The following is an 11,318-nucleotide window of genomic DNA, read 5'->3' as shown; positions in this document are numbered from 1 at the left end:
TTTTACAGGTCCTTAGAATTGCTCCTGCTAATGCCATGAACATTTTGTCTTTGTCATCTGTAAGATGGCATTAGAACTTGTCCTCCTTTCTATTCTATGGGGCTTTTTTGAGCATCCAAAAAAAAGCTGAATGTGAAACTGCTTTAATATTTTAAATTGCTATTAAAATATTATTTTTATTATTTTATTATACAATTCTAATTTTATTAAAATAGAACAGAATGAAATAGATTCAAAATAGGTAAAGCAGTTTTCTATAACTTCAGTAGAAAGTAAGCAGGTCAGGGAAATAATCAGTCTTGGTCATCGTTGCATCACCAGTACCTACCATAGTACTCAGAATATGGAAGACATTTGATAAATACTTGCTGAAGGAGGCCAGGTACTGCAAGTAGTATGTTATGGACTGAAGGTCTGTGTCCCTCTAACATTCTTATGTTGAAATTCTAATCCCTAATATGATGGTATTAGGGGGTGGGGTCTTGGGAGGTGATTAGGTCATGAGGGCGGAGCCCTTATGAATGGGATAAGTGCCCTTATAGAAGAGACCTTCTAGCCCTCTCTCTGTCATTTGAGGATATAATGAGGAGTTGGCAGTCTGCAACCTGGAAGAGAGTCTATTAGAATCTGACCATGCTGGCACCCTGATACCAGTCACTTTCATCCTCCGGAACTGTGAGAAATACATTTCTGTTGTTAATAAGCCACCCACTCTGGCACTTTGCTATAGGAGTCTAAACTGACTAAGACAGAATGAGTGATAATGTTACTTAGGACCATTCTCATAGGTAGCCAGATAAATAAAGGAAAAGAGGAGACACCAGAAGATGTAAAAATGATTGCCCACTCAAATAAAAGTGCCATATATGACTGGAGTGTGCACTACCTTAAGAATTTACTTTTGAAGTTGTAAATATAATTGTTTTTTAGCATTTGTTTACAGCTGTTCTGTATTCTTCTATGGTACAGGCCCTACAAATTCCAGTCTTTCAGTAAACCACTCAAACCAAAAAATGAAATAACATGCTAACTTATTATTTGTTGAAGGGGAAATGTCAGATTGCAGGAATTGATAGGCTAAACGAGTTTGGAATATGTGGCGTGGCATTAAAGTTCATTAATAAGCTAGCAAATAAATACTTATAGGGGACCTATCATGTGCCTGGACTGTGGAGGGCATTGCAGATGCCAAGGTCCATAGGGACTTGCTATTTGTCTGGCTCATCAGAAGTTGTCCTACTTGGTTGATAGCTCATTTCTTTTTCTTAATTCTCTGAGACACAGCAGTCAAATGAGCAGCCCACTCTGAGTTAAACCTCTTTCTCTTCTAACCATCTCAACAGTGCTTAGGAAGAATATTTATTTCATTTTACAATGCATACCAATGACAGAATACATTTACAGCCACAGTACTGCTCTATGACCTGAAACCAGGACAATCTTCTAAGTGGAGGCTTACTCCTGACGCACATTTTAGAAGCATTGTTACTCTCTCAGGTTGGATGCGGACACTGCAAGGCAGTAAGTAAATATATTTCCAAGACAGGATATATTCTGATGGCATGAACTTCACAGGAAAAAAAGGAGGAGGAAGACAATGTTTTGTAAGTCATAGTAAAAAACAGAGAGGAAATGTAACTTACATTTTGGGACCAGTGGTAAAGGGTGGAAGAGAAAACAGCCATCCTCTACTAAGAACTACTGAGAATGGCCCCAGACATCAGCCAGGTTCCAGTTAAAGAACATAAGTGAAGGGAGTAATTGATGATTGACGGTGTATATATTGATGGAGCAGGATGGTTGATGATGTAGGATATTTGCTGCTAACCAAGCAGCCTTTCCTAGGCTGCAATGGAAGGATTCGGGATCATGAAGGAGTGTGAGATCAGTTACATAGGAGAGTCCAGATTATGTGGGATGACTTGAGATCACACATAGGGATGCAGGGGCATGGCGGGATTCACCTTATGGTATCAAATGCAGGTTAGGGTGATAAGGCTGAGCACGTGTGGAAAGAGAGCAGATGGAGCATGTAGGGCTCCATCCCACCAGTGACCAGGCTGCCAGAAGCACTATCGCCTTGGAGCATTCAGGGCTCATGGGTACTCCTTCCTCACCTGACGGGACAGTTCAGATAGGAAAGATAACATAATGGCAGTCCAGTAGTGAAACCATCACTACATATTTAAAATGTGCACAGGATTGGGGGTGGTTTATGGCTTCACTCAAATCAAACTTTTTTTCTTGTGGGTGACTGTTTAGCTTTGCCATTTGCTGCTCCTGACTCAAACAGAAGGTATTCTTTTGAAGATAACGTTCCCTTTCTCTCCCCTTATTACACATGCCTATATGTTTATTTTATAAAGTTGGGTATGCCAAAAAATTAATAAATAAAAAGAAGAAAATAAAAGTACTGATAATTGTAGTACTCAGAAATAACTAGAGTTATAAATTTGGTTGAATTTCCTCAGGTTAGAATCCACTGATGCACACATCCAATTTCATTTTATAAAACTGGAATTAAACCATAGGCAATGTACCTTTTTAAAACAATATTATACTAAGTATATTTTAACACATAATTACACATTCTTTGAAACTGCATAGAATTCCACCATAGAGGTGTATCATAATTTATGATTAGACATTTTGATTAAAAGCCTGCAATAAACAGTTTTGTACACAAACCTTTGTCTGTATCTCTGACTATTTCTTTAGGATAAATCCCCAAAGTAGAATTATTGAGTCAAAAGGTACAAATAAGTTTAAGTTTTTTTATTGTAATCCTAAACATTCTTAGTAGAGATTTATTTCTCTTCTATTAAAGTAGCACTGTTATGATAAGTAGTGACTAGTAACAATTTCCAGGTACAAACCATGATGTATTCTTATGAACTTCATGTCTATAACCATACTTCGTATTAAAAAAAGAAAATAATTCATGACAGATCAAGTCCTGGCAGCAAAGTCAACAGGTCTGGCTGTTAGTCCTAGTTCCCTTCTGCACTAACCAGTTATTTTCCCTTCAGCTCAGCTACTCACTCTTGTAAACTTACTTTTTCAAACTCTTGCAAAATTTCTTCATCTTCTCTAAAATAAGTGTGTTGAACTAGGAATCCTTAAGCCTCCTAACTGTAAAATTCTATTATTTTATTCTTTGTAATTTTGTGATAAAAATGGTTTCAAAAGAAATACAATGTTAATATATTTCTGAAACAAATTACAGGCTCAATAAATATTTGTTTAATAAGGGAAAATGACAATTACAAAATGCAATATATAAAATTAAGTTAAATATTTAAAAAATGTAATTAAACAATTTAGTTCCACTCAAAGAATAATTTACTGAATGTATCCTTTGGATAATAGTCTATGTTAACTATTATGGAAGGCAGAAATATAAACAGAAAGATGGTTCCCACCGTGCAGTATTTTTGCAACAAGAACCATACTTTTTTTTTGGAGACAGAGTCTCAGTGTCAGCCAACTGGTGTGCAGTGGCACAATCTTGGCTCACTGCAATTTTCACCTCCCTGGGTCATATGATCCTCCTGCCTTAGCCTCCCAAGTATCTGGGACTACAGGCATATACCACATAGCCCAGCTAATTTTTGTATTTTCTTCATAGAGATGGGATTTCACTGTATTGTCCAGGCTGGTCTCACACTCCTGGGCTTAAGGGATCCACCTGCCTTGGCTTCTCAAAGTACTAGGATTTCAGGCATAGGCCACTGCACCTGGCCCCATACATTAATTTTGATAATATAATTTATAAATAAATGGAATTATACCATTTGCTCTTAAGGTGTTTGATCTTATAAACAGACCCAGAATTTGTATACTCAGATGAAATACCACTAATAAAATGTCAAGAAAATTTTTAAACAATTTTTACTCTTAATACAACTAAGAAATTTGTAGGAGGTTTTGTTTATCCTAAGTGCAAAATATCAGGATAAAATATCAGAAAAAATAACAGAAAAACTGTTCTCAGTCTTGGTAATGAGGCTACTCAGGGGACCACTAAGAAAGCCACAGATCCCGTCAGAGTTTAGTAGTAACCCTGAGTCGGAAAATATACCTTCACACTTAGAACTATAGTAAAGTGGCAAAACTCACCTTTTAGGTAACTTGGAAATGGTTTCTGGATAAACTATGCAAAAACAGATATGCATTTGCATGGAATGCTTCATTGTCAGTTTCCTATTCTGCCATTGCTCTGAAGATCTCTTTGGCCACATTCAATGAAAACAACGTGATATTCAGCAAGTTAATCTCCTGGGTATTTTAATTTGAGCTCTTGTGGTTTATTCTTGTAGCTAATAATTTTTAATGTGCTAGGTCACTTTGTGATCTTTGCCACTGGCTAGCATATCCTAGGTTTCCCAAGAAACACTTGAGTACAAAACCATTACTTAAGACCTAGCCCTAATGCCCATGACTTAGAAGGCTCACTTGGAAGCCAAAAGAGCAGAACTAATATACAAAGCTTGGTGTATCTGGTTGCTGGGCAAGTCGACTTGCCTTGCATATGTGAAGATATTAAATTCCTATCTAGTTAATTAAAAAGAGCTTCTTCATGTATCAGTGCAAGATCTTCTCCATAAACAGGGCATTAAGAGTTTACTCTTGTTTCAGGAAACAGGACTCTCTCCAAGTTTCTCAGACTTTTCAAATTTGTTGTTTTTTAGAGGTACCTACTGGTCCCCTGTATATTTCTTGTTAGCAGACTAAATTAAAAAGAAGCCAATTTATTTTATAAAGATGTTTCTGAGAAACATAATTAGTTGGTTTTAATTAATTTGGATTGCACATTTTCTTCTTCTATTTTAAGGCTGAAAATGTACTAGTTCAATTTCAAACAGGTTAATGACAATATTTTATAGAGAGACATTGTGGAGTAGATATTAAGAGCCAAGGTACTGCTATTCAACAGACACAAATATAAGTCCTAACTCCATTTCTTTTTTTTAACTATCTGATTGACCTGAACCTTGGGAAAGTTATTTAACTGTTCTAAACCAGAATGTGCCAGACATAAAACAAATTGTACCTACCTACATTTGGTTGTTTCCAGAATTAATGCCTATAGTCCATGCACTGCAAGGGTTTGGTACAGTGTCTGGAGCTTGAGAAAGGCTTCAATAACAATTATTATTTCTTATGACCATATGGTAGAGGTGTATGTGTGAGTTTTTGAAGTGCTTTTATGAACATTATTCATTCTATCTTTAAATGAGGAAACAGAGGTGGAGTCACTCACAATGAATCACTGGCAAAAGGCAACACTGACATTAATATCCCTGCTGGCTATGCCAAAGTTTTCTCACTCTGTCTTATGAATAAACAAAAGCCTATATAAAAACTGAACATCCTGAGGTTAAAGGTTTTTTTTTGTTTGTTTGTTTGTTTGTTTGTTTTAATAAATAACAAGGTAAGACAGTCAGGTGCAGTAGCTAACACCTATAATCCCAGCACTTTGGGAGGCCGAGGCAGGTGGATCACCTGAGGTCGGCAGTTTTGAGACCAGCCTGGCCAATGTAATGAAACCCCACCTCTACTAAAAATAAAAAAAACTAGCCAGGCATGGTGGAAGGTACCTGTAATCCCAGCTACTCAGGAACCTGAGGCAGGAGAATCACTTGAACCTGGGAGGCACAGGTTACAGTGAGCCGATAGCATGCCACTGCACTCCAGCTTGGGCAACAAGAGTGAAACTCCATCTCAAAAACAAAACAAAACAAAACAAAACAAAACCCAATCAACAAACAACAACAACAAAAAACAAGGTAAGAGTAAGACAACAGACTGACTCCAGGAGAACAGTTCTTGTTAAATCCAATTTTAGTTCCGAGTCTTAATGTAGTGAAATCCGAGCCCTGAGAAAATACTGACTTCCAGACACTAAAACAAAATCTACTAAAATATAATTACGGCGTAGGCTTTAAATTTTTAGTTATGTGTCTCTGTTTCTAGGTTCTTTGCCCTATTCAATTGGTCTGTTGCTTATCCATGTACAAAGACCACCTTATCCTAATTACTGCAACTCTCTATGCCTTGTAGTGCAAGAACACCACCTTGTTTTTAAGAATTGCTATTTTTGTATCTCATGTGAATTTTATAATCAGCATGCTAGTGGGGTTCCATGTAAAATTATGTCATATTGGCAGATATTTGAAGAGAACTGATATCTTTATGGTGTTGAATCTTCCCACCGATGAACATAGTATAATTCTCCACTTATTTCAATCCTCTTTTGTGTCTTTTGATTTTTCTCTTTATTAAAATCTTGCACAACTTCAGTTATATTTGTTCCTAGGTATCATATAGGTTTTGATGCTATTTGCAAAGGTACCTTGAAAGAAAACATATTCTGATTGTTTTTGTTGATAGAGAGATAAGTTTCTTTATTTACTGATCTTATATCCAGAACCTTTTTGAATGTTTGTTAGTTCTAATGGTTTGTGTAGTTTCTTGGACTATCATGTCTGAATTGTAATATTTTATTCTCATTTTTTAATTTATCTCTATATTTTTTCTCTTTCTCTCTCTCTAAATTAAAAAGCAAAAAAAAATTACAATTCAATATGTGTATCTTTGCACTATTGTGCTGGCTTGGGCCACTGGCATAATGTCAGTTTGGTGATGGGGCATATTTGACTGGTTTATTACTTTAAATTGAATGCTTCATTATTAAGTATACATTTGTGGCAGATTTTTATTAGACAACAAATCTATTTCTATTCTGATTACATTTTTTGAGAAGCTTACAATATCAACACGATTACAACATTCATCCATTGCCTACTATACTCTCTCCTTAAGCTATTATTTAGTCTTAGTTCTCTATTTTGATTGTTTAAAACTTCGTTCCCTAGTAAAGGACTCAGGAAGGGCTCACTGGAACAATATTCCATATGTTCTTAAAAGTTGATAATAGTTTATGTGTATCTTGTATTCTCTACAGTCTATTTTAATGAATATAAAATCCTCAGCTTATACTTTTTTGTTTTAAATAGCTTACTGATACTACTCTATTTTCTTCAGAAATAAAATGTTGCTGTTAAAAGTCTGGTAGAAATCTAATTTTATTTTCTTTAAAAGTTACATGACCTTTTTTCTAGATGACCATAGGATTTTTTCTTTAATCTTTATTAATTTCGCTAGAAATTTTTTCATATTGGTCATTCTGGGTCAATAGTCTCAGGTAGTATGTTGCTGCAATATGTTGTTTTAAATCTTTTTTTTTTTAAATATCAGAAAAGTTTTTTTTTTAATTTTTTCTCTTCTTGCTTTTTGTTCTTCAGGGACTCCTAGTATCTCTATATTAGATATTCTTTGCTATGTTTGTATTTGTTACATTCTCTTGAATCCCTTTACCTCATTATTCCCATTTGACTGTAAGAAATGCTCCTTTCTGCCTTCTGTTTCCCTTAGCTATGTGTTTTTCTGCACCATATCCTAGTTTAATCTTCATTTTTGAAATGATATGTTCTTTTATTTCTAATTATTTTCTGTCACTTCAGTTCTCAGCTTTAACAATTCTGATTTACATTGTTTCTTCATGTCTTGTATAATTTTCTTTAATGTCTTTGAGTTTATTTTGAAATGGCAAGTTGGATTTTTATCTGTTTTGTGAGCATAACTTTTTAGCATGCTTTATTTGTCTCTGGAAATAATATTGAGCTCCTTATTGGCTCATTTCTTTTTTAACTTTTGTTTTACATGCAGGGGTAGATGTGTGGGTTTCTTAAAGTAAACTTGTGTCATTGCGTCATGGAGTTTGTTATACAGATTATTTCATCACCCAAGTAATAAGCTGAGTACCCATTAGTTATTTTTTCTGATCCTCTCTCTCCTTTCATCTCCACCCTTTGAAAAGCCCCAGCGTTTGTTGTTTCCCTCTATATGTCCATGTGTTCTTATCATGTAGCTCCCACTTTTAAGTGGGAATATGCAATATTTGCTTTCTGTTCCTGCATTAGTTTGCTAAGGATAATGGCCTTAGCAAATGTGAAGGACATGATCTAATTATTTTTTATAGCTGTATAGTATTTCATAGCGTATATGTACAACATTTTTTGTAATCCAGTCAAAACCACAATGAGACACTATCTCACACAGTCAAAAAAGCTTTTATTTTTTTTAAGCATTCGGGCATCACCCCGAATCATTATTTTCCTTACTCATAAGTTTAAAGCATCCAGAAAAGCTATTATTAAAAAGACAAAATAACTAACAGATGCTGGTGAGGTTGTGGAGGAAAAGGGAATGCCTATACACTGCTGCTGGGAGTATAAATTTTACATAGTGTTAAAAAAATTACTGCTTGTTTATTGAGATTTTTTGGTTATCTTCTCCAACCAAGAATCTTCTGTTTTAGGCTCTGTTTTCCCCAACATGTTTGTTTTTTATTCTAGTTCTAGGAGTTTCTCCACAGGTGCTTCCTGTCTTAGAAGGGAGCCCATTTTAGGTTTGAGATTTCGCAACAGTTAAGTGGTTGTGAAACCCCTTAAATCCTTATTTCATGCTCTTTGAACTCATGTGGTATTAGGAGGGAAAAATCTATTTTCAGTTTCATAGGTGTTCTCAAATTAGCCCACTGTACTTTCAGTAAATAACTGTTGGCTCTTAATGGGGATCCATTCACCTTTAGACATGGTACCATTTGATTTCCTTTGCTTTCCCCTGAACAAATGCAAATATCATGTGGGTCCTTGGGCTGTTGGTGTTTGTTTCCATTTGTTTGTATTAGGGCATATACCTTGTTGCCTACTTTTGTTGTAAACATGGATTTTTTGTTTTGCTATATAATTGCTCTATTTATTTTAAAGTGAGGATTTAAAAAGATTGCAAACTATACTGTCATTATCATCACGATCCTGCGAATCCCTAGAATGGACTTAAAATGCAAAAACTACAACTGCTACAATAAATTTAGTTATATATTCTTTGTAAGAAATACAGTATGACATATTCAAGTAGAAACTTTTGAAGTAAAGGGATAGAAAAAATGTACTATGCAATTTTCAATCAAAATATGGATGGTTTAACAATATTAATTTCAGACTAAATAGTCCTTAAAACAAACAACAAGTAATTTTAAAAAAGAAAGAAAAAGAAATGGTATCATTACATAGAAAACAATTCACTGAGTGTATATAATCATAAACTTGCATACCTCTAAGAAAATAGTTCTTAAAAATATATACAGCAATAAATGGATAATTTCAAGGAGAAATGAACAAATCTATAATTTAAATGGGAGGTTTTCACATGCTATTCATTTAATTATATATACATACACACACATTTGTTATGATAAAATTAGTAAGACAACAGAAAACTTGACAATACAATGATCAAAGTTGATGTAATGAATATATTAAGAGAATCTTGCATAAAAAACAGAATACATATTTTTTGAAAAGTGCATGAAACATTTACAATTTTTTAAAATTTTTATTTTTATTTTAAGTCCCAGGATACATGGGCAGGATGTGCAGGTTTGTTACAGAGATAAATATGTGCCATGGTGATTTGCTGTACCTATCAAACCACCATCTAGGTATTAATTCCAGAATGCATTAGCTATTTTTCCTAGTGCTGTCTCTCCCCTACACTGTCCCCCAACAGGCCCCTGTATGTGTTGTTCCCCTTCCTGTGTCCATGTGTCCTTATTGTTCAGCTCCCACTTATAAGTGAGAATATATGGTATTTTGTTTTCTGTTCCTGTATTCATTTGCTGGACTTGAAAATGGACTCCTTCCTTACACGTTATACAAAAATTAACTCAAGATCAATTACAGGCTTAAATGTAAAACCCCAAACCATAAAAATCCTAGAAGAAAATCTAGGCAATACCATCTAGGGCACAGTTTGCTGAGGATAATGGCTTCTAGCTCCATCCATGTCCCTGCAAACACATAATCTTGTTCTTTTTTATGGCTGCGTAGACGGCCATAGGGGCCGTAGTTGTGCTATCTTATTCCTGAGTTTCCTATTCTGTTCCATTGGTCTATGTGTCTGTTTTTCTACCATCACCATGCTGTTTTGGTTACTGTAGCCTTGTAGCACAGTTTGAAATGAGGTAATATGATACCTTCAGAGGCCACCATCATCCGGATCCAAAACCTGACAAAGATGCAAGAAAAAAAGCAAAATTTAAGCCAATATCCTGATGAACATTGTTTTTATAAAAATTTCATATAACTTTAAGTTCTGGGATACCTGTCCTGAATGTGCATGTTTGTTACCTAATCTTTTACAAACCTAACAAAAACAAGCACTTGGAAAAGTTTTCCTTATTTAATAAATGGTGCTGGAAGAACTGGCTAGCCATATGCAGAAAATTGAAACTGGATTCATTTCTTCTTATTTAAAACTTAACCCAAGATGGATTAAAGACTTAAATGTAAAACCCAAAACTATAAAAACCCTAGAAGAAAACCTAGGCAATACCATTCAGGACATAGGCATGGGTAAAGAATTCATGACAAAGGTGATTGTAACAAAAGCAGAAATTGACAAATGGTATCTAATTAACTAAAGAGCTTCTTCGCAGCAAAACGAACTATCATCAGAGAAAACAGGCAACCTACAGAGTGGGAGGAAATTTTTGCAATCTATCCATCTGATAGAAATCTAGTATCCAGAATCTACAAAGAAATTAAACAAATTTACATTAAAAAGTGGATAAAAGTTGTTTATCAGCCAAAGGAGTTTTTGGGCTGAGATCATGGGGTAAGAATTTGACTGAGGGGCGTAAGGCAGGGGTGAATGAGGCAAGCTTTAAAGCAGGAGTGAAAGTTTATTTTAAAAAATTTAACTTTTCGGTAAAGTCTCAGGATACAAAATCAATGTGCAAAAATCACAAGCATTCCTGTACACCAAAAATAGACAAGCAGAGGGCCAAATCATGAGTGAAATCCCATTCACAATTGCTCCAAAGAAAATAAAAATACTTAGGAATACAACTTACAAGAGACATAAAGGACCTCTTCAAAAATAACAAACCACTGCTCAAGGAAATAAGAGATGACATAAACAAATAGAAAAAAATAAAAATTTCATGCTCATGGATAGAAAGAATCAATATCATGAAAATGGCCATACTGCCCAAAGTAATTTATAGATTTAATGGTATTCCCATCAAGCTATCATTGACTTTCTTCACAGAACTAGAAAAAAACTACTTTAAATGTCATATGGAACTAAAAAATAGCCCATTTGGACAACACAATCCTAAGCAAAAGGAACAAAGCTGGAGACATCATCACACTATTGACTTCAAACTATACTATAATGCTACAGTAACA

At 34.8% G+C, this 11,318-nt stretch overlaps 1 non-coding gene across 1 annotated transcript; it reads right to left on the bottom strand.

The window, feature by feature from the left end:
* Positions 1 to 8,066: 8,066 nt before the first annotated feature.
* Positions 8,067 to 8,203, bottom strand: LOC118144754 (U12 minor spliceosomal RNA). The gene has a single exon (XR_004729484.1). It is a non-coding gene; the product is annotated as a U12 minor spliceosomal RNA (small nuclear RNA).
* Positions 8,204 to 11,318: the final 3,115 nt, after the last annotated feature.

The sequence above is a fragment of the Callithrix jacchus genome, chromosome 9, assembly GCF_049354715.1.
Source record: "Callithrix jacchus isolate 240 chromosome 9, calJac240_pri, whole genome shotgun sequence".
NCBI classification, from domain to species: domain Eukaryota; kingdom Metazoa; phylum Chordata; class Mammalia; order Primates; family Cebidae; genus Callithrix; species Callithrix jacchus.
Note: the sequence above shows the minus strand (reverse complement) of the source record. Positions and strands in the feature narration are given on the sequence as shown.